Source organism: Morone saxatilis, unplaced genomic scaffold, assembly GCF_004916995.1.
Source record: "Morone saxatilis isolate NCDOM2014 unplaced genomic scaffold, NCSU_SB_2.0 Contig24, whole genome shotgun sequence".
Lineage (NCBI taxonomy): Eukaryota > Metazoa > Chordata > Actinopteri > Moronidae > Morone > Morone saxatilis.
Window position 1 is genome coordinate 9,595,549 of NW_023339807.1, and position 23,783 is coordinate 9,619,331.

Genomic DNA, 23,783 nt, shown 5'->3' on the forward strand with positions numbered 1-23,783 from the left:
ACAACACGAAAACACAACAAGCACCCACACACAAACCATAGACAGACAAACAGTCATCCCGGCCGGGGATTCGTGACAATTTTAAGCATACCCTATCATTTGTTAGTGATAATCTTGAAGTTGACATTGATACTGACATGGCTGGATAGCTGGCTAGTTCTGTTGTTAAACATATTGTCAAATTATATTAACCATTTTTCGACCGTACGCAGTGTTACTGACTTCAAATCTTGCTAGCATAACGTTAGCTCTCTGGCTCGTAGCTGAGCCAAAGTATCCTATGAGCAGAGGGAACTAGAAATATCTCCTGTTGCCAAGTTGTAACTAGGATTTGTCCTATTTACTGGAGTAATAATCCACTTTTCCAATGCATAAGAATGTTATGGGATGGTCATGATTGTTCCAGGTATTAGTAAAACCCTCAGGTGTTATGATAAAAATGGATACATGGCTTGTGAAAAACTTTAGATTTTGATTGCAAAGCATGAAAATATACATTTTTGATCTTTTTCTCTTTTCTTTGGCAAGTGACCACAGTAAAAGCGGAATAATGTCCTTCGATGTGTCCATAATCAGGAATTAATGGATAATGTGGAGGCCAGAAATATTTAAAATTCCGGTATAATATGAAATAAATATAGATTTACCTGGCCGTGATACGCTTAATCAACATTGTTTTTGTGTTGTAGGGCCTACATGACTGACTTAAGTGTGCCATGACTTGACAATAAGAAAGTCTAAATGGGGTTCTTTAAAAAGCAATTAATAACAAGTTTATACTTTAAATTGTCTTTTGTTTAACACTAAAAGAATCACCACAGAAGGATGTGACTAATGTTTTTCCATCTCTAACAGCTTAGCCAGATTAGCCTCAGTGTTACAACCAGATGTCATTTTCCCTACCAACTTCCTTTGGTATTTCTGGGGGTGTTGTGAAGAGCTCATAGGCAAGCTGGGTAATTTAGTCTCTTCAGTGTATCCTGAATCCAGCCTGTGGTCTTGATTCTTTTGGGACACTTTCAGATGGTGGCACACAAGGGAGGGGACATCAACACCAGATGTCTGATTCACCTTAACCACCCTGTCTGAATGTGAGGGAACACTGGGTCTGATACCTATGTTACAATGGAATTGCTGAACTCATCAGTCTATCCTGTAGAGTAACACAAGCCACTGTGACTCAGTTTTGTGCAATTCTGTTGGCTATGGTAGCATGTGATTACAGGAAGGTTGAAATAAAGAGTCTGTAAATTGAGAGCTTTGCTTTATGGCTGAGCTCTCTGTTTACTCCTACGAAGCTCATGTCATGAATCTAGAAATACTTGTACTGTCCCATATGAAGGAGCTGCTGCCCTTCACCTGTACTGCACACCACCTGTTCTTTAGCGTTAGTCATACTAGGCCTTTTTATGCAAACTATCAGATACATGATATCACATCAGATACTAAAGCTCAGTGACAACATTGTAACAACAGTGTGCACATATTGCCAATATATCTGGATTGCAACTAACAATTATTTTCATTATCGAGTCAGCTACTTTATTTAATGGATAAATTAAGAAAATGGTAAAAATGCTCATCCCACTTTCCCAGAGCCCAAGGTGACATCCTTATAGGTTTGGTTTTGTCCTATCAATACTCCAAAGACCAAGATATTCAGTTTCAGCAATAGAAGACTAAGGCATCCAACAAATATTGACTTTTGAGAAGTTGAAACCAGATCTTTTTTTTTGCATTTTTTCTGAAAAAATGTGAAACAATTTCATTATTAAAACAGTTGCAGATTAACTTCCTGTTAATTGACTAATCATTGTAGCTCTACAAATCTTATTGAAATGGACTCTCTCTTGATGCCATGAATATCTGTGAATATCACAATTAGGAGAGGAGGCAAGGTGCACCCTTGTGAAATTCCAATGTCTTCCATTAACATACTTGTCTTAATGCCTAGTGCAATATAAACCCAACTGCGAGTCTACAGCGGCTACACATACATCTTCCATAGAATACCATAAGGGTCTTTTGCCTGAAACCTTTTCTTGAGTCACCAAACTCTAGTATAAATGAAATAGCATTCCCAGGACCCTTTAATTATTATTGAGGGGCTGTAAATCTTATACAGTGTTCCCTGCCCACGAATGATTCTACACTGTTGTATATAGTGCCATGACTTTGCCAAATGCACCTGTGCTCTGGAGGTAGCTCCCAGTACAACTATCAAGCGCACCCAATTGCACCGTACCACTTCACTATGTCTGAACATTTTGTAACCTTTGATTCAGTCACTCTCTGGAGTTTGTACTCTATATTTTTCACAACTTCCTCTGTGAAGGGTGAACAGCATGTTTGTACATCGGTAAAGTTAGTCTAAGATGAGAAACATGTCAGACCCAATTAAAAGGCAGCCCGGGTGTCGCCTGACACAAAGTGACAGAATTCAGATTCAGTAAACAAAAATAAGAGCATCCAAACATCCCAAAGTAGTTCATGCTAAAATGTGTTATCTTTTTTTCCCCTCCCGCTCACACTCTGTTCGATGTGTCTTCTTGCTCCTGTGTTACTTTGATATATGTGGTTGACTCTCTGGAGTGCTGACGAGCCTTTGATACTAGAAGGGCACAAACTAATATCTTCCCTTTGAAAAACAATTTCAGGGAGAGGGGATCAGTATAAATAGGCCTTTTTATGTGCACCAGGGGCCGATGTGAATCTGATGGGGAACTTGTGATAGGCTTTTTTAAATGGCAATGCAAAATTGATGAGTGGAGGGGCCTGGGCTGTTGTCGCGTGGATGGAGATGTGACTGCATAAGGACATCAAGGCCTCACACACACACACGCACCCGCACACACATACACAACTGTGCAGATGCATGCAAATGTGGGCAGTACACAAAAAACACACACAGAGACCCACATGTGCTTGCACAAGTACACAGCCACACACACACACACGAAGGCAAACACACACACTCTCTATTGGATTTACTCTTACACTCCAGTCAGGGCTGAAGGCTTAATCGAGATATAGAGAGAGCGCACTAAAGGAGAAGAGAAGATGGTCTGACCAGTCGTCTCCTATTCTCTCTCCACTTCATCCCTCCATCCCTCCTTCTACAAGGGCCTGCTATCCCTGCTATCTGTTATCTCCACACAGCTGCACTGCTCTCCACCTTGTCCCCTCCCCACTCACCACCACCACCTCTTCCAATCTTGATGGGTATTGGGGAATGTAACAGAAGAGTTCCCTGATAAAGCTGTCTAATGAACATACAGGAACTTTAGTAAGTTAAGCATCAAAACATCGAAGGCTGTTTGAACTTTGACTCCCCCTGCATTAGCGCAGAGTCCTTATCAGGCCTCTCGAGTGGAGAGATTAGCCACTTCCTAATGAAGTGGTGAAATCGTAAAGGTCTTACTCCAAGGCAGAGTGGATTGCTTCCAACATTTTTCACTCTGTTATCTCCTATACCCAGATTGCCACTGGGGGAAAAAAAGGTAAGGGTCCTCCCTCCCCTCTCCTTCCACATCTTGGGTTTCAGGTCACACACAAAAAATATGACATCAGATCATGCACCTAGCTGCCAAAAGTAAACAATTATATCAAACATGGAAGAAGAGAAAATAACGATATGTACTATACTTTTTGGGACACAGTATCTACCTCAGTGGCTTCAGCTGTCAATGCAGACGTCTTTCACTTTCTGACCAGCTGTTAGGAGTGGGGATGCATTATCTAAATGATCCCCTGTGTTTTAGTCAATCAGGGGGCTGCAGACGACTTATAAATCTTACATGCCTCCTCTTCCCTACCCAGTAAGGTCAGACACACATTGCATATTCAAAACCTGCATTAACACACCCACCCATTTCTCCCATTCCCTGTTCCTTTTGCAGCCCCAATCAAAACATATGCACTTTTCATCAGCCATCAGATTATCATACAAATAGACAAGATTGTGATATATGCAAATGAACAGAATATGGGACAATAATCTGTCTGCATAATGAATGTGGCCTTTGTTTAACGGTCATCAGGTTTACCACTGCTTACATCTGTATCATTGTTGATAGACATAAGGATGTGATGATGATATTCTTGACTGACTTGCCTGCCTTATTAATATTCTTAGGAGGCCATCCAGTTTTAACCTTAATCAGGGGATGTAGTTGGAAACATTATGTTTGAGTGCTAAATTGATGTAACTAAAGAATTGAAAGATATAATATGTGGATTTCTAAACCTTGAGCAGTTTATGTTGTTAACTCTTTAGAATAGTGTTTACATTATTGTGGTGTTTAATTATCATGACAGATAGAGAACTTATATCTCTTAAAGAACAGAATAATTGCTGTCCATATCTATCAAATCTAATTATATTCCAGCAAATGATAGCAAAAATCAAGCATGTAGAGTGAGAAACCTTTCTAATGTACCATCCTACTTACTCGTACTTTTTAGTATAATGCATATTCCGGCCGATGCATTATTCACAAATTAAGAGCCAGAAATTTCAGTTTCCACCTAAAAATCAAGCTTTTGGAACAGACAGGAGAGCGAGAGTACAAGAAGTGTTGTCAGTTCTGGCCAGTGTACAACATGCATCTCAATCCCTGTAATAGCACTCCTTATTCTGACACATGTTAATAATTGATTGTTAAGTGATAAGCCTCGCTCAAGCATGAGAAATAGCCGGGGCCCAGAAATAAATATGAAAACCCATCACAGTATAATTCATAAGGTTGTGTTCGATCAGTGTAGGCGTCTCTCAAGGTTCTCCATTATTCATTATATAGCCTAATATGCTTCGTACTTCCTCTTTTTTACTTGAGTCATTAATGGTCTCCACCAGTGTGTAGGATTTAGTGGCATCTAGCAACTCCCTCCCTTCAGCCTCCCCTTCCAAGTGTGAAAGAGAAACTATGGTGGCTGCAAAACGTGCCAAAAATATGAACTCCCCTATCTAGAGCCAGTATTTAGTTTGTTCTTTCCGGAAACATGATGGACTCCATCGAAGGCAACCTGCAGCAGAGATACAAAAGGCTCATTATAAGGTAACAAAAACATAATGATTCCTATAGTCAGGTGATTAGACACTAATGAAAACATAGTTTTGCATAATATATTCCATTTCTGCCAAGATCCTCCTAAATGTTACACACTGGACCTTGAAATGTGAAGTTGAAAGCCACATTGTGATAGTTCAAGTCAAAATATAAACGTATTAATTTGCTTTATTAATAATACTTTATCATTTAATCTACCCCTCTCTCCACTATACTAATCTTCCCTATCATCATATCGTCTGTGCGTCCGTCTTTCTCACTTGTAGTGTTACTTTTATGCTGCGTGGGGTCCTACTGTACTGTTAACATGACATGGACCAAACATCCTGCTAGCACATGTCTTGCACAGTTTTCCTAAAGACGTGCTACTTATCGCTACTCATTACGCCAATCCTCAGGAGGGCTTCTAAGTTTGATTTGTATCCAATATCTGGAGGTGAACTCCTAATGAGATTTTTATGGACTTTTCCGTCTAACTTCATTAGGTTTTTATGAATGAGAGGTGGGTGGGGGCCTCCTCATGAAATCCCTGCATGCATCAAAGAGCGAAGAAAGAAGGGTTGGGATGGAGATAGGGAGGGATAGATGGTATAAGAGAGAAAACGGGATTTTTTTGTGGCAGGAGAGAAGCTCTCTCTAGAGACTCTCACAGATAGCCCTGCAAGAGGCTCCCATCAGGCAGAAGCCGAGGAGCCTTAAGTGTTTTATACGAATTCAATACGGCGGTTAAAAATACCAGAGGGAATATCACATTCATATCTCTGTCGCTCGCCCCACTTAATACTGGGATGGTTGGCTGGGTGGATGGAAAAGAGGAGGAGAGGAACAAGGAGGAAAGGGGTTTCATTTGGCCCTCTCCTGTCTCAGCCTCTGCTGAGGAGGTGACAGTTAATTCTTGATGTAGCAGTCAGCAGCTGCTGGGTAACTCCTTTCTACACAGGCTCTTTATATAATGAAAGCATCCCACCAAATGCAATTACATTAGGACCAGTTTAAGTCAGTAACTAAGACGATATGGGCATTTTTCTCAGCAGTTTGCTTAATTGTCACATCCATTTACACAAGAGGAAACATTTATTTTTGTTATTGTGGTTCCTTTATGCAGTTCATCTGAGATTGCTTGTTTCCAAGGACCAGAAACTATATTCTTGAGGGAAATATAGCTGCACTTTTGCATAGTACAGATAAATAAAATAATATTCACTAGGGGAAGCCTGTTGAAATAAAAGCTTTAATTTAATTGCAATTAGCACTCTATTTCTGTTGTGCAATACAGTGAAAGTTAGTTGGGATTGTTTTTCAGTAACTGTGACTCAGCAATTATTTTATTTCTGGATCTTTGACTTGTATTCTATTCTACCTTGTGCCCTGGAACAGATTCTTCCTTCTCATCACCTACCTACTTCTCAACACCTGATGCTTACAATGACACTATCAAATGATTGTAGGATTATTGTGTTGTATATGACTTATTTAACTTATTCTGTAACAAGATTTTCGTGCTGGGTCTTTACTCTTATTGGCCTCTTATTGGCTTGCTTATCTGTCATTAAATGTGTAACTTTGTGACAAAAACCTTTGCTAGGCTTTTCCAGTGTGCATCATATATGAATAAACCCTTGTATGGCTTTATGAATACAACTGAATTGTCAGGTATCACGTGTCAGAACTGTCAATATGATGTTTTTTTTGCACTTTTTGAACTTTTTGCAGCATATCTGCTGGCACACTTCATTTATAGACGCAGACTAAATAGTACCTAAATTACTTGTAGATGTCAATAAATCACAATGAAAAAGAGTTTTTTGTATAAAGAAGACAATTATTAAAACTTAAAAAAAACATTATTATTACTCTTAAGTGCACAATTTTTTCAACTTTAAAATATATTGTTAATTAATTGTTGCTCAAAAGTCATAAACTCTTCATATGCTATTGGTGTCAATAATGCAGCTGTGGAGGAGATGGGAGATAGCGTCTGCATTTCTACTGATGCACTAAGTGGCTATGTTGTTCTAAGTACAAATCTTTGTTTGTGTGTGTGTGTACTTATTCATGAGAGGGTGATACAATGCATTCAGAATCATTGCTTTGTTTAACTCCCTCTATGGTGATTACACAAAAAGAAATGTAATCGGTCTGCAAGCATTGTGCCATTGTTTGGCTTTATCAATTAAATTAACCACCATTCCAAATCCTCCCATTGTGCACGCAGAGCGACTCTTATCAGCAACTGTATCATGGCAGTCAGGAGAAAATGAGCATCCCCTTCTGTTTTTCAACAATCTAATCATGAAACAATACAAAAGATGCTCTGCATTTCTCTTTCCTCCACTCACTCTCTTCTCTTTCTCCCCACCCGTGCACACAGCTATGTCTTCTTCTTCTTTCCCTTCTTCTTCTCCTCCCTCTTCTCCTCTTTAGCCGCTCTTGGCTGCTCTCCAGTCTCACTTAAACCCATTAGCTCTATTACTGAAATTATTTTCCTCCCCGGCCATGTCTTTGTGCAGAGGGAGTGAATTTCACAGTTATCAGAAGCTGTGGAGAATAGGGAGGAATGGCTGTGAGTCACTGCAGTGTGTGTGTGTGTGTCTGTTTCGTCTGTGTGCATTATGCTCCTTGGCTGCTCGTGGTTGCTTCTTAATTAATGCTTCTTTGTCCTGGAGGAGCTATAAGGAGAGAGGCAGAGAGGGGATGAAAGAGTCGTATGCATTGACCTCATTGTGCCATTTGAGGGCAGTGCAGTCTCAGGGTTTTGGGTAAACACACAGGCCCTGCGCACACTTTGCTCAGTATTAACAAAGGGGTCGATGTAAAAGTTTTTCCTCATATTTCCTTCTTTAGAATCTACAGTTAAAAGGGGCATGTGTTACATGTCTAAGTTAAAGAGGACAGTACAATTCTTATAAACTTAGAGGCTGCTGTACTTTATCTTTAGTGTGCACATTTTGTGTCATTGTTTGCATTATGTGCTGATCAATTCATTATTTTTCTCTTTCCTAGTTGGCATAAATGCTTTAATTTGATTTCAACAGTATAAATCACTGTAATATGTAATTTATGTCATGTTTCACATAAAATATGGTAAAATAATCAAATAATAAATAATAATAATCAAAATAAAAAATTTGATTAAAAAACAAACCTCATCACTGTCAGGTCTGGGACAGGGTATGCACAGCTTAGTTTGAAGCTTGTTAGCCAAAATAACATTGAATGATTTACTATCCAAAACTGTACAATCAACACGTGCTACACGTTTTCTGAGATTTTTTTTTACTTTCAAACAAATAATTATGCAAAAATAAATAATTAATTTAATCATTAAAATATAATTTATTCTAAACATATTAATTTAAAAGGCAATCATATTTAAACAATAAATAAATTTCATAGTTTTTGGGATGGTGTTAACCCATGAAAGCTATGTTTTATCAGAATGCCTGAAACTATAACTAGAGGCTATCCTGCACAACAAATATTATTCTTGGCTTGACTGCCTGCTATATTTAACACGGTGTTTCTGGTTTTCTCATTGAGATTTCAAGATGTAATTCATTGAGATGTTGTGCGCACATGTGAATGGTTACATACATTTCCTCTTGACAAGATGTCCTTTCTTTTAAATTTGTAACACTCAGTTATACAGAAATATGGGCAAACCTTTTGCTTTTACAAACCATACCACCACACGTGTAAGTCTCTTCCTTACCCACACACACAAACAATCTCCCTATATTTATCCTGCTTTGGCCTTAGCACCGGATCACTCCCAGTTTGCTCTGTGTAAAACAAAGGCAAAAAGGCTCGTTGGGGGGGAAAAGAAGAGAGGAGCATGGCTATGCACCGACATCAAACATAATGACAGGCCGGCCTTCAAAATAACTAGGTGCACAGCCTTTTAAAGAACTTTTATAACTGCACTCACATATGTATGTTTCAGCTTATAGTCTCACAAAGGATCATTTTATGCTGTGGCAGCCTGCACATGTTGAAGCTTCTTGATAACAGTTATTTTCATTTCACGGAACCGCGCTTAGGCTCTTTTACGAATAAAGAGATGACACTGTCGCCACTCTAAGTAGTATTTTGGTACCCACTAAGAGAATCAGTGGTTCTGTGGATAAAGCCATTGCCCCAAGATTAAGGTTTTTAACATGGTAACTGCCCTGCCGTTGCACTGTTGAACCGCAAGTGGTTGGAGGAGGCTTCTGTGCCATCTTTTATTAAATCTGCAGGAAAAGGGCAACAAGATTTTACACTGTTTTCAAGGAAGTTATATTTTCGGAATTGTAACTGAAGTATACATAACAATATCAACTCATAAAGTACAGTATACCTTGTAACTGCTGCAGGAAGATTGCAGAGTCTGTTTACTGGAGCACCACACACGAACAGTACAAACACACATTGAAAGAAAACCAACTTCAACACACACACACACACACACACATATAGAGTGTATACTGCATGTGTGATTGTACAGTGCTGTATGATTGATAATGTGATCTAGTGATCCCTCCTGAGTAGCAGCACAGGGCTCAACAGCAGCAGTGGCTCCATGCTTACTCAACCATAACACACCCTGCTCTCACTGGTGCCCTTCTATGTGTGTGAAGGAGTGTGTGGGTGTGTGTTTCCAAGGGAGATTGTTGTTTATATTACTGCATTTTGTAGAAATGTGACTACGCCTTATACAGGTAGAATATCTGTAAAAACTGTAATTTTTCGAAGACCCTTAATTTTTAAACCTGCACGGTGAACGCCTTTTTACCCATTTCCCTGTCACTGTTATTATCCACCCTAAACCTCTGCCCTACAGAAAGTATGTGTGCCTGTATGTGTGTTTAAGCGACAGAAAGAGCGTGCTAATTCCAGGCACCTCCTTGTCATTGTTGTGTTTTGAATATCACCTCCCTCCTTCCTCTCCACCTCTCCCTCCCTCCCTCCTCCCCACTCTTTCTCCTTTCGCCTTCCTGCTGCTTGTTTCCTGTGACAGGGGAAGTGGCAGCTCCTTGTGACCCTTGACCCCTGGCTGGTCACTTAGGCAGATACGTGGGACATTGAGGACTTTGTTGGAGGGCAGCAAGGACTCTAAGAAAGCCAGTCCTAATCAGATGAAGGAGGAAAACAGGAGGAAGAAGTTATTGTTTGTTGTTGTGACTTCAGATGGTGGTGAAAAATGGCTTTGACAATTCCAACCTCTTTTATGCAGTCAAAATTAAAGCCAGATACTGGCTACAGTTGAATACTAACACTTTTTAAAGAATGAAATCTTCAATTTTCATGCATAAAAACAGGTGTTTTAAAGATGTAATATTTTTTAGAATTTCAGAATATCATTGAGATCAGTAAACCAATATTGGATTAAAACAGTTACAATTAAAACATACTGAAAGTGTAATAAGGCCATACACTTTCCTGGAGCAGGGTTTACGGATTGGAAGACCTGTATACATTGAAATTCTTGAAGAAAAATACAGAGGGGTACAGTTGAGTTTAGAATGTGTGGAAATTGTGATGACTCAATATGAGCTATAAATACAATAAATATACATTTTAAATGTATTTAAAGCATAGAGCATAAATTCATGTGGTTATATAGTTGCTGAAACAGAGCAATTAATCATTCAAATGTAAAATGTACCACAAAAAACAGATCTGCTTTAACATTGTGTTTTTGTTGTTAATTACTTCACCATAGGAAAATGTTCTCTGCAGAGATATTCTACTGTCACTCAAAGATTAACTCACAGATTTTATTCACAAGGACAGTACAGTCCCAGTGTACCCTCATCATTTGCTGGATCCACTCAAACATCACCGACAGGATGCAAAACACCAGTTCACAATACACACAACACACCCCACAACATCATCAAAAACCCTCCTTTGCCTTTTTTTTCTCATATTGTTGTGTTGTTTTCGGTGGGACCATGTTGTCTCAAAGGCTCAGTTAATGAATTCCAGACAATTAGTGGGATTGAAATTTATTGACAGAACAGCAACGAGCCAGCCTGCCTTCCTGCCCGGCTGCGTGGCTCTCATTGTCCAGAGTGTTCGGAGCATATGCTATTGAGCTGCGCTGCTTGCTTGACAGCAAAGGGCTGGTTCAATTACATCAATTGCTTGATGACTGAGGAGAGAGCAGCGGGGCCATGCATGCTAGTTTGTGATAAGAGGGAAACTCTGCTGTGCCATGGCCCTCATTATGCAAGTCTGACAGTAACCTAGAAAACCTAGGAAATTGTACACAATACAAAGCATATGTTTCTTGTTTCTTTTGGGGAGGAAAATTGATTCCAAGAAAGTAATGATGTAGACAATGTGGGGCTGACCAAAGTACTCTGACACAAACTACTGTACTGTTTTGGGGTGGGTGGTGTATTCATGGCAATGGATATTTCTTTTTAAGTCAGATGCACATTCACATTCTGTCAAGAGTGGATAAAAAATGGAAGCATATGCAGCAAGTCACCCGTATAATGACTACTTTGGGGTTTTATTGTTTTCAGTCATGGATGATTTTAGATAAACTTGTTGACATAATGCCACAACCTAAAACTAAGTTTTCAGCAGACTTTCTCACCACCTTTTTCCATAATGACTGCACACCACCTTATCTAAAAAAATAAATAATAATAAATAAAAAATCAAATACAAATGAATATAAAAATTTAACTTCCTCAATTACTAAACTTATGACATTACATTATGTAGTACAATGAGTCAAATCAATAAGCCACACTTTCTCATTCTGTTTTTGTATATTATTTTTGGGATTCTGTACGTTTTCTATGCTTGTATATATTGTATATATTATGGATTATTTTTGTCCCATAACAACCTGTCTTTGTCTTCTATCTTTTGTTCCCAGACAAAGACACAACACTGTGACATTCAGTATTATTTATGGCAGGCTTTGAATTGACTCCTCAGCCCAACGAACTGCAGTGAGCTAGTTAGCTAGGAGCATTCTGTTTGTGTCAACAGCCCCCTTTGTGTGTCTGGAGTGATTTATTATGTAAAAGAGGGTTGTTTGGGGGGAGCAGGGAGGGTGACACTGACCTTCCTTTAATTAACACTGATGGAGACCAAGGTGAGAGGCAAGATGATGAAGATTGATCTTCCCACATAAATCATCCTTCCTCCAGCCTGGCGTGTTTGTCTAAGTGAATGTGTGTGTGTGTATGTGCGTGTTAACGTCATTTCTAACAGATATAACCTTGTGGTTCACAGGTTAAATGAACGTTTGGGTAGGTGCAGAACCTCCATTATTTACCCCCGATGGGCTGCCCTTTGTGGTTATTTACTCAAAGGTTTAATTGATTAATCCCCTCACACCATTCAATATATTTTTTGTAATATTTCTAATGTACTTTTTCTGTGTTCCTTTGGGATAGAAAAAATAGTCAGGCATTTAAAATGATGAACACATTGCTCCAAGCAGCATGGGTTTGTTTAGCACTAAGACAGTAATATGTCTTGTACAGCAGGAATAAGGATTGCTTCTGCACAACCCGAGGTCTACATACACTGTAGGAACAATCACATTTATACTAATTTTAATTTGTTTTGAAGGTGCATACATATGAAATAAATCATGAGGCAGAAAGGAAGGTGTTGCAACATGTTGTTTAAAATTACTCTATTACACTTCCATATGCAGCTGGAGGACTCTGACATAACATTTGGTCAATGCAAAATATACCTAATAATTCTTATATGGTGTAGTGCTAATGAAATATTTAGGTTAGATATTAATCAAGACAGAACATCTGCTCAGGTATATTTGGAAATCGAATAACCACCCATCTTTTTCTGGAAGGCACCCCTGACTGTCTGACTTAGATAAACCAATGTGTAATTATTCAAAGAATCTAGCTCTCCTTGCTTCTGTGAATCCTGCAGCACTTCAAAGGCAAACACAGGGCTTGTACGGCCATGCCATCTGTATGTCATGTTAAACACTTATTCTTTTCTTAGGCAGGTTAGTAGTGTGGCCTGACTGACTGCCCCGCCCCAGTCCTACCTCAACCCTTGATCTGCTGCTGCGTTAAAACACTTCCTAAAGGCACATATCTTAACAGAAAATATATTAAATATATGCACACATTTGCCAACATAACTACCTTCTTTCAGGGCCTCCTGTGCAAGTAGCATCTTATTCTTTCACATTTACAAATTCCATTTCATGTTAATAGATATTAAATTATGTGTGAATATTATTATGACAACATGTTATACATACATAAATGTGAGAAACGGTTCTGCATTTCGTCAAAATGTTGGTTTGTTTTTATTTATTTCCCATTCCATAAATTTCTTGAGCGCAATTAGTCACCACGCTGCCTGCTGGTTGTTTAGGTTGTCACATTGTCAGTGTAATTGTCAGAAATGAAATAATTGAAATGTTTCCATCTTCATCATTCCCATCAACATATTTCTAGACTTTTATGACATGCGTCGAGTGTGCTGTATTATTTTGATTGAGACTTTGTGTAAGCAAATGAGCACAACATATGCTCCAATGTGCATATGCTAATCAGTTTGTTTATCAGTCAGGCAGTTGGTCGGCACGCGCCACTCTGTGTGTCATTTTGCCTCTCTTGACATTTCCGCGGCGTAAAATGTTTTATGCATTTTTATCGTTGTTTTCTTTTTTTTCCTGTTCTTCTTCTTGGTCTTCTTCGAGCACCACTACCCCACAATTCATAAATAATGTATTTATTTATCATGAAAATCTGTTTTGGAATTAGACACTACCCCCACTTCAAAGACAGGAAACCTTTGATATGTTTGATTCTCGAAGAGTATCCGTTGGATTTATTCAATTTATGCAAAGCACCTCCAGGGTAATAAAGGTGGCATTTGAATACATTTGACTGGACTAAATCATATAATGAGGACAGTTTCTGCCCTATATCATAACAGAAAAGAGACCTTAATATTAATGGATCATTTGGCTAAAGAAAAATGTTTCGCCTGGTGAACTGACAACAGCAGACAGCAGTGATTAGCTGACGTCTACATGGGGTAATGATTCATCGCTTAAAAGAGTCCAATCTGTGTGTCCCTTCAGTTCAGGTGTCTTAGGCGAATAAAATAATTATTTTCAACTTTTCTCTTCAAAACATCTTTAAATAAATTACACATGACCACATACCACATATGGTGCCTGAACGAGCATCGATGGTGGTGTGTGTTTCTGCAAGTGGGACCTGTGTGTCTGTGTGAATGTGTGAATGTGTATTTTGTATTTGTATTTATATGTATGTGCATGCAGATGTAGTTGTTGATGATCATTAATTGGCAACCTGGGACAGTTGAAATGAGACTGAAGTCATTAGAAGAGTTATTTACTGTCTTAGATTTCTGTCATGTACCACCTATTAAATAGTACACAGAGACACACACACTCTGCATAGCACTTACCTGAACTGGGGTAGGCTTCCTTTTAGATCTCCAAGAAGTGAAATGCATTTGCAGGATTTGCAATGAGTTTTTATTTTATATTCAGTTATTTTGCACAGGATCACATATTGTGTTATACTTTGCCAAAATATAACACTCGTAATAGAAATTGCAAAAAAAAAGTTTATGTGAGAAAAATTCAACCAGTGTATGTCTACATTTAAACAATTGTTTTTTGTTCACTTCTTCCATTGGACCTTGTCTAGCCTCTCTGGAAGGGTGATGTTTCCACTGGACAGCTAATTATCTGGTCACCTTAACACCCTGAACGGTCTACATAAATGCATCAAGTTTACATGATGATTACGCTGTCATCTTACTGTATAATTAAGACAATGAATGTGATCCATCTTCAATGTCCCTGTCAACCTAAAACATATAGCATCAGTGTACTGTACCATTTGGCCTGGTTGGGACAAAAGAATCTAATGTGGATTACCTGACACATTCTGGACTTTCTTTGGGATTCAGAGCATTAAGGCCACCTCACAGGGTCCCCCTCCTGTCCACTTCTTGTGGAAGAGTGATGTTTCCTCTGTGGACAACTAATTATCTGGGTCTGACCCTCAGCTGTCTGAATGCAGGATCCTATTAGGCAGCTAGCAGGTTGAAATCACCACCACCGACCCCCTCCAATCCCCTTCCGTCGTATATATTTATTTCCCTTCACTTCCTGCTTCTGAATATTAAGAATAGATTTTTACATGTATATGTGTGCGCTGGAGATGGGATTGATGGTGGTGGTGGCGGAAGGAGGAGGGCGCGGGGGGGATACTCTGCTGATGGGTGAATGGCGGGCCTGGAAATGACGAGCAGGCTGACTGAATGCTTGTCCATCACTCCCCATTCTCTTGGTTACAGGTGGTCTCTCATTTTCCCGACCGGCGCATATCTGCCTGCCTTTATATGACAGCCTGGGCTCGCCAATTTGCATGTACGACAGACAACAAACGGGCCTGTGCATGTCAAAATAGGTGGCGGTGCGTGACAGTTTCTACACAATGCTGTCTCCTTTTGGCTTGACCCTCGACCTCGTGCCATGTCTCCTTTCATAATCAGGGAAAGGGGAAGACGGGGCGAAGAAATCATCCAGCCTTCCTTCCTGCCTCCTTCTGCTGCCGCCTCTTTGGAATAAATCTGATACCAATGCCATTAGCTATGCTTTTCCCCTCTCACTTTCTCTTATTCTTAGTCTGTTTTGTTCTGTCTTGCTGACTGTCTGTCTCTCTTTCTCCCCCCTTGTCTCTCTCTGCTGTTTGTGTTTTGGCATAAAAGCACTCAAATTTAAAGAGTAGCTCATCTCAGTTTGTCTGTTGTTTCAAGATAACATTTCAGTTTTTTTTCCCAAACAGAGATAATGAGATCTGTCTTCTCTTGTTGTGACCAAATCAGTGCCAAAAAGTGGGATTATTATTTTTGGATGCTTTCTTGTTTATTTTCATATTTTGAACTGACTGACTTGAAAAAGCTGTGGAAAAAATTTTTTATGCAGCAATTAAAACTCACCACTTTAAAGCAGACCTGTAGGAACATATCATTGGTTTCATCTTATCAAAAATCATCAAATGTTCAACAAAATTGCTTTGCAGCAAGGCAGTCACAGGTTTTCTCATTATTTATCTTGTGTCTCATCTTTCATGAAAGCAATATCTACTATTGAAAACATGATAATGAGCTTCATATCAACATTTTCATCACTCTGATTAACACTGTGATAGCACAGGAAGACTAATTGCCTTTTAACACCTGTGACATTTCCCTCTTTCACTTTTATTTTAATGAGTGTTTGATATCTCAACATAAAATTTGAGAAACTGCAAGCAAGAGCACTCTTTTATTGGAAAACTTCCACCGCACTGACTTCTGTAATTTACACATGAACTTTCCTCACCTTGTTCCAGTGGATAAGAGGCTGATTTAAAATAGATCACCATGTAGAACTGCATATCCAGGATTGGGGTATTAGACTTAAGACATAATCACACTGCTGGGTTTTATTAAGTCTTATACTTTACATATTTAAGGAGACCGTTACATCATTAGCTGGTGTTGAATAGGGTAGTGTTAAAAGTCAGAGTGGTATCACGGAGAGGTTAACAGAGAAGGTGGCAATGGGTACTGAAGAGAGCGTTCCGTCATCAGCATACAGTAAAATAATCCTGAATTATATGCTAATCAGCAGAACTGAAATGCCATATCTCAATCGAGGAACTTGTGTTAAAGTACTTTCCTTGATCAGAGCATGCTGGTACTTGGTGTAGGCCTTTGTTAAGTCACTTGCAGTTCTTTTCTTGCTGTACATGGCTTTCCTGCCCCATATGGTAAGGATATTTGTAATGTAGTTCAATCTTCATGTGTTATGGTTATCACTGTGTACTGTATCTCATCATTGTTAGAGAGAGATTGAGAGACTTTCCTTGTATATTAGCAAAATGCTCTAACTAATTTCTTTATGAACTGGTCTCCTTTCAATTATTTACATCTCATTGTTACTTATTTGTTTGTGCATTCCCCCATATTACCAGTTAAAATCTATTTTTCTTGATAAAATAAATGCATATTCATGAGGCTTTCCCCATAGGTAGTAACTTAACTTTAACATGCTGATGAACTTAGACTGACCTCACAACTAAAAAACATGTTAATACGCCATTAACTCTGTCTTTTTTGAAGTGGCTGCTTATTTGAAGTGTTGAACAAAAAGAGAAGGCTATAGCTGCAAGGCCACACAACCGTGAAACAGACAGTAATCTTTGCCTAATCTCTTGTTCAGCTTTGAGGTGGCTGGCAGTCATGCATGTAATGATAATTATTACTCTTGTCATCACTATTGTCAACCTATTTAATATTAGCAGTGTAAACATTTCATACTGGAAGACATTTCTGTTCCTGTTGCGCATGGGAACTATCAGTCCTCCGATAAAGACATCAAGTGCGTTAGCTTTTGTTTCTTTCTTTTGGTTAAGAAGCAGCGTCTAACTCTAGGGATTACTTTTAATGTTGCGTTAATCCATCCCACGGAGTCCTGCGTGTTCTGCCATCGCAGGGATCATTCTTTGATATCAAATGGTGAAGAGAGAAACTCTAAAACCACTTCAGATCCCTCTTGCGAAATGTGTTGTCAAAACACAGGTGGAATGGGAATGCTGAAACCGCAGTGTGTTTCAACCAGTCTCCGTCTCTACCTCTACAGTCCCAGGGAGTGGATTCACAAAGCAGCCTCAGAGAGACATAGGGGGACATAGACAGGTACAAAGAGATGAAAAGAGAAAAGACACACACTGAGATAGAAAAAGGTGTATATTGAGAAAAGAACATATTTTTTCCCAGGCCTTGAAATTTTGCAGAAACCAAACCAATGCGAACGTGTGCGTTTAATTTAACTATCAGCAAAAGAAAAGACAACCACTGCTGATAGCATTAAACCAGATTTAATTGCGAAAGAAAATTGTAAAATTGAGAAACTGTACCCTCAAGTGCAACACTGTGATGACCATCGTGTTAAAAGAAGACTCACAGAAATTTTGTGAAAGTGACATTTGCTCCTCTGCCCCAGAGGACCACATAATGCAGACAGAGAGAATGTAGCTACTTTTACCTTCCTCACCTTTAAGGAAAGTAAAATAAATCAAAGTTACACATCTGACACTCTCACAACTCTATTGTATCCTATTCTAATCTATTGTATTCTATTCTCGATATTGTGATGGGTAAATTTAATATAATGTGACACAAATATTCTTATATTATGCATTACAAATTACTGTATTGGACCAAGAAAAAAATATAGAAGATAGAAAGGTTCTGATGTTTTAGCATATTAATCATTGTGCTGAAACAAAGAAAAACAAAAGAAACAGAAACAAACAATGAACAATGAGAGAGAAGATAATGTTATTCAATTGTCTGTCTGAATCTCCATCAGCAAGCTCCTGTCCTTACATCACAGACACACTCTCTCATTAGCACTGACAGCTAAACATCATTGAGTGTGTGTATTCGTCTGTGTATCTGCTGTTTTTGCCTGTGAGTATGACCATCATTCAAATTTAACTTTACTCCGTTTGTTCTTCCCCTCATCCTCTCTCCCTCACACCCCTCCTCTTTTAGTTTTATGAGACTGTTATTTATTTCCCTCATTAGTGACTGTTTCTTTCCATTAGAGAGCGCCTCTTCATGCCAGCATTTTCCTCAGGGAGAGCAGAGAGACCTGTGCTCTTCTTGGCAAGAGGAGCTCCCTTTTTAACCCTCTTAAACAGATTTGAAACAAACCCCTCCACGAAATCCCTTCCCACTGCCATCTCCATCCTTTTTAGGATCCAAAGGAAGGTGTTGGCTGGGGTGTGTGTCTGTGTTTGTGTGTGCCTGAGAGGAACACTAGTATAAAAATGAAGTGAAGATTTGATCATAAGCTCCTGCCATTACCTGTGTGCTGACATTCTTGTGAGTCGGGTACCACCCCTTCATACCTCCCCCACCCCAGCACATACACACTCTTATAAAACCCCCACTGGTACACACAGGAATTTCCAGAGCCCAAAGACAACACAGAGGGCCCTCCGACATATTTGCCGTCATCCTCTTATTAACTCTCCCCGTTTGAACAGAGGCACATCAAAAGTAAGCAAAACACATAATTACTGGCATTAATATAACGAGCTCTTGGAGATAAGCCACTCTCCTAAGCCCACACCCCCCATCTCCCATACTTGGAGGGCATGAAGGAGGGGAACAGCAGAGGGAAGGTAGAGCGCCCCTTCAATTAAGTGAGCTGTTCAACCAACATGAACAAACATATTTAGTAGATAATTAGTAGATAATTTTGCAGGTATGTCTGGCACAGGCCACAAAAGGCAGTGTTAAGGAAAATAGCAGGGAGGGAGTCAAAGGAGGGAGGCTTGTGGGATGCGCAAAATGCCCCGTGGCTCTGATAGACTCTTAACAGTCATTAACAATGTAGAAAGAACGCACACACACACAAACACACGCAAACACCCTCTTCCCACCTTTACACAAGCCCTCGTCTTCGCTCCGTCTCTCTCTGCCCTCCTCCTTCCCTCTCTCTCGCTTGTTCTCCTCGTTCTCCGAGGAGCCCTAGTTTTCTGTATGATGAGCTCCTGGGGGGCTTCAGTGTTTGGCAGGAGGCTTTGTCTCTCATACGAGATGAAAAAAAAAGAAAAAGAAAGACAGAGAGAAAAGAAGAAGATGGAGAAGGAGGGTGAAAACTTGAGAGCCCTGGGGGCACTTCTCCCCACATTGTGAGGATTTGCCTAAAAGCTTCACAAGAGGGTTTACATCTTCCTCTGAACACGAGGGGTATAATCACAGATCAAAACAAATTACCTATCTGTAGTCAGCAGAGGTGTCTGCCTGTCAAAAGCCCAGAGTTACATAAGATTTAAGTCAGTGCAAACTGAGCCTCTGATTTGGTGCGCGGGGTGAATTCTTACTTTGAAACGTTAACGTTACGAGGGCCTAGTGTTAAGACGCCAGTGGTGCATACCACACAAACTGACTGTGAAGAACAAAGATTTGCTTTGATAATTACTTGCACACCTCCTAGGTGACATTGTTGTGACTTTTGATTAACTTGGAGACATGAACTGAATAGTTTTGGTGGGTCTACCTCTGTGCATAAAGACCATGTCAATGTATTACGCAATGAAAATATACAGTACAGCTATCCAGTTCATGACAGCAAAAGTAACAGACAAAAATGTCATTGCAGGGAAGGACTGTCACGCAGGCGGTCTGATTTTCAAACTTGTACACACCAGCATCTGAGGCCAACTGGGCATAATTGAGTTTTCAGAAATTGAAAAAATGTCTTCAAAGATATCACCAACTCTATTTACTTTAAGTGATGTATGAGACAATGTTACTGGCAACTTGCTGATGCAACCACAACTGTGTCAAAGTTCTGCACACTATAGGGAAAAGCAGGAGGGGGGGAAATGGGGGAAAAAGCTGATATCCTGCAGTTTCAGAACTCTGTAGAAGGTCTACTGGGCATTCAGAACTCCTGGGAAACACATTAGTGGGAAATGATGGACTTTGTCACAGTACCTGTAAAAGAATACATGGCTGATTATCCTATTATAAGGAATTTGTGCCTCTTCTTGTTTTGCCAGCTGTGTATTATATACCATATTTTGCACTATCTAGGCCATCTAAGCCCCTGTCACCACTTGGGAGTAGCTCTACAATCTGTTATTTATGTTTACTGGTGACCCTGTGGCCGAAAGGTGGACTCTTAGTTCACACAAGTTATTAGGCCTCTGGATAGAAGCAAGGCAGGAAGAAAACACATTTCTTTTCTAAATGGTGTCGTCAGCTTTTTATGGCCAAAACTTTTTCACACATTTGTTACATCCTAGAACCAATTATTTTCCTTTGGAACCGTTTAACTTAAATCATCATGTCATTGAGGAAAGATAGAAATGGTTCAGCCACAGGGGGCTGCAAAACCTGTACAATAGCAAAACTACCACTGCCCAAAAGTTCAGACAAACACCTAACAAACTAAACCAGACTATATTACATGGAGTTATGACACTGTGTGGAGTTATTAAAGCCTGCAGTTATCTTATTCAATTGCTGTTTCCAGGTTGGAATTTGAAACGTTGGCAGAGCCATAATCGACTGCACAAGATGTGTTTTGGATGGGCTCTGCTGCTTGCAGATTAATGCCCTTAGCAAGAAAGGAAGGGATTTCTCTGACAGAGAACTCTCTGTAAAGAAATGCTGCTGGCAACACAGAGTCACCTCGAGGCATGTAGTAGAAGGTTAGATGAGCTGTCCGAACTGAAATGTCTATATAAACAATGTCTTTGTAGGGACATACATGGTTATTGTTAAAGGATTAAGGCCTCGTCTTTGATGTTTAAGTCAGCAGCTAATGTCAGTGTCACCTCCTGGTGCAACACAAGAATGAGGGGTTGTGGGAATAGTTGTTACAGATAGCTACAGTGGGCATGTCTACAGATTTCTTCGGTGTCAGGTAGGCATCAAGGCATATGTCAGCTAGCTTATCCCTATAATTACCCTATTACTGCACAATTAGCTGCAAATGAACTCATTAATGCCATTGACATCTCATACTTAACAGCTTTAGCAAGGGTGCATTGTGACAATAGTTCTTTCAGGTGTCAGATACAAATTAAACTGCTAGTGTGTCTTATGACAATGAGGTAATATGCTAAATTAGTCCTGCCTTTTTACATGATTCATGCAATTAGAAAGCTACAACATGATTAATCATTCTCAGGAATATAATCTATATAAAGAGGAAGCCATGCATGATTTTATTCATTTTTGCAGCACTTCTTTACAAAGCAAGTAATGATGAAAAAAGTAGTATCACCTGCATTTGAGATGCTGTACAGCATTACACCTTCAGTTTTGAAAATCTAACTCCCCCAAATCCTAGATTAGTGGATCACAGAATCTGGGATGCTAGTGAAAACAGCGACGTCTGGCAATGACTCAGTTATTGTTATAAAACGGACTTGAATGAAAACCTCATTAGTTTTATCTTTGAGCTGGAATCAGGGGTGCTGTCTGGCATGGATTCCCAGCAGTCAAAACAGAAAACAAGAGCTCACTGTGTGCTCTTTGAGACATCAAGGTGTCTGATCTGAATTGCTTTAGCTTGGAGGGAGAATGGCTTTACCGTCTCTGTGAAACTGATCCGTGAAGTGGATTAGGGACGGTTCTTCTTTCACTCAAAACAACACAGCTTGAGGAGTTAGACGAGGAGGTGGATAAAGCTCTGTGTGTGTGTTTGTATTTGAGAGGGCAGCACTTATACCGTACTCACAAATATATGTTTACCTCCTCACCTTGTGATATTTTCCAAAATGACTGAATGATATGACTGTATGACCATGCTGGAAACTGTCGATGCTATGTCACAAACATGACACTATTCCTTGGAAAACTAACAGGCCTTGCATGCAGATTTACTCCAGCTTCCTCTAAGTAGGTTACACATCCCACTTAAGTTTATACTATTGGACATCTAGAAGATATATCATCCACATACAGAGAAGTTGGACATGTTCAGTGAATTCATCTGGCCACTAGCTATGAACAGCCTAGTAAATAGATAATAAAATGAAACCTGTTTCATTCCCTGACATTATATTCTCCAACTAGTAAAATAATAGTAACACAAGTTCTGTATGTCTTTGAGAACAAACCCAAGTGCCTTATTTCTGCTTCATAGCACCATTAGAATATTTTTAGATGCCAGTATGGCTTGTCACCAAGATTTTAGCGCTGGGATGGGGGTCAGACTGCAAGTGTACACACACACACACACACACACACACACATACACACACATACACACAGAGTTTGTCCTTGGCCTGGCACCTATTTTGGCAAGGTGGAAGTATGGCTCCATAACAAATGAGGGACACCCTAGCTGTGCCAATAGTCTCTGTCCCTTGGCAGACTCCACAAAATCATCTTTTCGTCCCAGGAGTTATGACTCTGGAGAGTTGATCATTAGTCAGAAATCACAGAAACACAGACACACAGTCATCAAATTCGACTCAGGTCGTAACTAACCTGACCACTGTGACCTAGGACGACAAATCCCTGCAGATGCATGGAAAGCTCCAACTCAGCTTCAGACAGTAAGCATTTGATGTTACTTCAATTAATTAATTTTATTTGTATTTTAACCTACTTGTGATGACAAACAGAGCAAACCGACTTTGATGTGCTAAAACATACTTGCACAGGTGCTGAATTTGTCCTATGCTTTAGTTAGTAAAGGCACACCCTCTTTAAAGTCAAACAAACTACTTTATGTATTTAATGCTATATAATATGAATACGACAGTACTGTCCAAAAATAGACTTTCCAAGTCTATTTTTGGAGATTCGGATGAGTTATAGTAGCTGCTAAATGTAGCCTCAAGCAGAGATGAGGAGCGGGCTACAGAAGTCAGGTAAACTCACTTTTTTTTCCATTTACTTCAAATATGTAGTCTTCTGCCTCAACCCATGCTGACTCAAGTGACACCACTTGAGGCAGTTTTACAGGCTTTGCGCATCTCCCTCTGGATCTACAAAAGATTTTATACAACTTTTTTCAAATATGCCATAGTAGTCCCCATGAACGGTAAACAGACTTTAATGCGTAAAATCTGAGTTCCCCTTTAAATATTACACAAAGAGCACCAGACTCTGATATGGTACGCTTTCCCTGCTCAGCTTCCAAATTGCTTC